The sequence below is a fragment of the Mandrillus leucophaeus genome, unplaced genomic scaffold (assembly GCF_000951045.1).
Source record: "Mandrillus leucophaeus isolate KB7577 unplaced genomic scaffold, Mleu.le_1.0 Scaffold216, whole genome shotgun sequence".
NCBI lineage: Eukaryota > Metazoa > Chordata > Mammalia > Primates > Cercopithecidae > Mandrillus > Mandrillus leucophaeus.
Genome location: NW_012102210.1, coordinates 3,738,160 through 3,742,386, shown reverse-complemented (window position 1 = coordinate 3,742,386; position 4,227 = coordinate 3,738,160). Strand labels below are relative to the sequence as shown.

The window sequence follows — 4,227 nt, the reverse complement described above, 5'->3', positions numbered from 1 at the left end:
AGCTGCTCTTCATGAAGAAGAACCATGAAGAGGAAGTAAAAGGCCTACAAGCCCAGATTTCCAGCTCTGGGTTGACCATGGAGGTAGATGCCCCCAAATCTCAGGACCTCGCCAAGATCATGGCAGACTTCTGGGCCTGTCTCTTATACACATCTAGATGTGTATAAGAGACAGGCATCTTAGTATCCTGGCAGGAGACCTGATGCACCTGCTCTCACAGGCCATGAGAGCTACCCCCAACCCCGCAGAGCCCTCTGCAACCCCGCTCATTGGCATTAGGTCGACCAGGGCCTGTGGCTTTTCCAGAGTAAATGTGCCTTTGTAGGAGATGGGGTAATGGTAAATCCTTTGGAGAAGTCCAGTGTAAGAGATGGGCTGTAGTTAAAATACAACACACACACACACACAACACACATACAAAACACGTGCACATGCACGCATGCACACGCACACACACGCACGCACACACACACGCACACACACAGAGTCTTGCTCAGGAGTGGGAACATCAGAGACCAAGAGGAAAGCAAGCCTGCTGGGAAGACCTCTTGCCCCCATGTTGGTTCTGGATGCCTCACACATATTGACATGGTCTCTGAGATATTCCCCTGTCACCCCACCGCCTCTCCTATATTCAGGATTGAGGTCATCCTTGGAAAGTAGAGTCTGCTGGGTCCCTCCTGAGCCAGAGAAGAAGAAAGCAGTTTAGATTTGATGCCCTCTGCTCAAAGACTCTAGAAGAGGTGACATGGAACATCACAGAAGTAGTTGTAGATGGTGGATTTGACATTGCTTTGGTGGTTTCTCGTTCAGTTAAGTGGACACTGATTTTAACTGCAAACCAAAGAAAAAAGAATGTAGAACCCTTTGGCATATATATATTTTTTGAGACACAGTCTCATTCTGTTGCCCAGGCTGGAGTTCAATGGCGCAATCTCGGCTCACTGCAACCTCTGCCTCCTGGGTTCAAGTGATTCTCGTGCCTCAGCCTCGCGAGTAGCTGGGATTACAGGCACGCACCACCATACCCAGCTAATTTTTGTATTTTTAGTAGAGACAGAGTTTCACCATGTTGGCCAGGCTGGTCTCAAACTCCTGACCTCAAGTGATCTACCTGCTTCAGCCTCCCAAAGTGCTGGGATTACAGGCATGAGCCACCACGTCCAGCCCCTTTTTCGTATTTGTACCAAATATATTGGTGCATTTCCTTCACCACCTGCTCTTCCTATACTATGTGTATGTGTTACTGGCTTGTTCCCAATAGGGCTGTGGAGTAGGAAAGGGAGAATGGGAGAGCCTGGGAGGACAGGGAATTTTAGGCCATGTTTCATAAGCTGGACTAAAGTGAAGACCCCTTTTAAAGGGAAAATAAAGTCCTGTGGACCCACGAAAATGCATTTTTATATTTGTAGGGCCCCGGGAAGTCACATATTCCAATTTGAGAAATAATCTAACTAATTAAGGTTTTATTCCTTAAAAATATCTTCCAATTATGAATTGTAAGCCAAGTTTTGCTATTCCATCTAATAGAAGGAATTTTTTAAGATTATCATCAAAATGGAAGCAAAATTTAAAAGTTCAAGTGAAACGTTTCTACCCCTGAGAATACATTCCAGACCCCAGTTCCAGACACTCCAGTTTGAGGAAGCCACAAAGCCTGATAACAAGGTCACCAACCACAGTGATTTTTCTGCAGCCCATGGGCATTGAGTTGGTTTCTGCCATTCTTCATGGAGTGGAAGTCTCAACCCGCTTTCACTTCTTCATGGAGTGGAAGTCTCAACCCGCTTTCACTTCTAAGCAAAATGGGCACTGTATGTGTGATACAGATATAAACCTTGCTCTTGCCACATCTCAGGGATAGTGTCAATGCCCTATGGAAGGGAAAATGAAACGGCGCCAGAATCGTTTTACCTGCCTCATCTGGATAATTGTCTGAATCCCACTTCTCTTTGCTGTAGGACACCTGAACACATATGTTTTTCCTCTCTGAGTGCCCTGTCTGTTCTATAAATCCATCCAGACACCTAGACAGGGGGCCCAGCTGGTCTGGCTGCATAGCCCAGCAGGAACTCCCACTTCAGAGGACAGGGGCATCCTGCAGAGTATGAGGGGCCTGGGCCAGGCAGGGTGGCTAGATGTGTCTGGGCCTGAGGGTCAGGCACACTATGCAGATGGAGGATTGAGCAGAGACCCCTTCAGTTCCTTCCTTACAGAATAATGGCAAAGATCCAATAAGACAGTGTATGTGAAGGGGCTTGGTACCTGTGAAAGCCCCCTGAGAATGATAGTTCAATATCATTTTTTAAATGTATAATATTAATAATCATAACTATAAAGTTGAAACAAAGGCCGGGTAGCTCACTTTTATTCCTTTCTCAGAGACCCATGAGGGTGCCTTTGATATATACTGCAAGGTTCCTAACCTCCAGGACAGTTTTGAAATACACAATCCAGCTGCCTGACATGTTAGATGTGAATGGGGCTTGGGTGTCTGTACTTTTCTATTAAGTTCCAGAGTACCTGGTTAAAAGATACACTATCCTAAAGAAATTTGATGGTTCCGTGAACCACATTTAACTTACAGAACCCTGTGAAGTCCCTGCTCTCACTCCAGTTGAGGCCCAACTAACTGCTGGTCCTCATTCTCACAACAGGTCAGGGTCAGGAAAGAGGCCAGTCCAGGCATCCTTGTCCTTCTTGTACTGGCTCCATACCCTACATGGAAAGCAGCCCCTTGCTTCAAAGTTGCCCTCTGGATCATGTCAGAGCCCCTTAGAGAAGACATCTTGCACCTGGAGATGATAGACCCACAAACAGATAAGCATAAATTGGTGGGAGGTATGCTGATGGAAGTCTGCACAGGAAACTATAGGAGGAGAAACAGGAGCACATAGGCCCAGGTGGTGAGTGGTGGCAGAGGGGGCAGCACGGGCTTCCTGGAGCAGGTGACACCTGTCATGAGTCTTAAATGATAAGTAAAAATTAGCTAGAAAAGGCAGCTGGGAGGATTAAAGAAAAGGAAATTCATACATTTCTCTTTTCTAGCTTTATTGAGATATAATTGACAAAATTATATATGTTTAAGGTATAAAACATGATTTGATAAACATATCACATTGTGATATGTGATATGTGAATTGTGATATGTTTATCACATTGTGATATGATTGCCACAATCAAATTGGTTAACACCTTCATCACCACTCATAGTTACCTTTGTGCGTGTGTATGGTAAGAACACTTAAGATCTCTTTAAGCAAATTTCAAGTATGCAATACAGTATTGTTAATGATAGTCACCATGCAGTACATTAGATCCCTGGAAAATTTTCATCTTTGACCAACATCTTCCCATCTTCCACATCCAACCCCTGGTAAACACTGTTCTGCCCTCTGTTTCTATGAGTTCAGCTTTTTCAGATTCCACATATAAGTGAGAACATGCAATAGTTCTGGCTTATTTCACTTAGCATCATGCCCTCCAGGTTCTTCCATGTTGAAACAAATGGCAGAATTTCCTACTTTTTTATGGCTGAATAATATTCTGTTGTATATATTTATATATGCCACATTTTTTTTATCCCTTCTTCTGTCAGTGGACATGCAGGTTATTTCTGTTTTGGCTATTGTGAATAATGCTGCAGTGAACATGGGCATGTGGATATCTTTTTAAGATACTGATTTGGCCTTCTTTGGATGTACACCCAGAGATGGGATTGTTGGATCATATGCTAGTTCTACTTTTTATGTTTTGAGGAACTTCCAGATTATTTTCCATAATGGCTGTACCAATTTACATTCCCACCAACAGTGCACAAGTGTTCCCTTTTCTCCACATCCTCGCCAATACTAGTTACCTTTTGTCTTTTTGTAGCCATTCTAACAGTTATGAGGTGATATCTCACTATGGTTTCGGTTTTAATTTGCATTTCCCTGATGATTAGTGATGGTGAGCACTTTTTCATGTACCTATTGGCCATTTCTATGTTGTATTAGTCCGTTCTCATGCTGCTAACAAAGACATACCCGAGGTTGAGTAGTTTATAAAGAAAAAGAGGCTTACTGGACTCACAGTTCCACATGGTTGGGGAAGGTTCACAGTCATGGCAGAAGGTGAAGGAGGAGCAAAGGCATGTTTTACATGGTGGCAGACAAGAGAGCATGTGCAGGGGAACTGCCCTTTATAAAACTGTCAGGTCTCATGAAATTTATTTATTTATTTATT

The 4,227-nt window shown here is 43.7% G+C and overlaps 1 protein-coding gene across 1 annotated transcript in view; it reads left to right on the top strand.

Moving 5' to 3' along the window:
* Positions 1–4,227, top strand: part of SLC4A5 (solute carrier family 4 (sodium bicarbonate cotransporter), member 5) — a 118,843-nt gene that overhangs the window by 25,300 nt on the left and 89,316 nt on the right. The gene's annotated exons all lie outside the window — the stretch shown is intronic.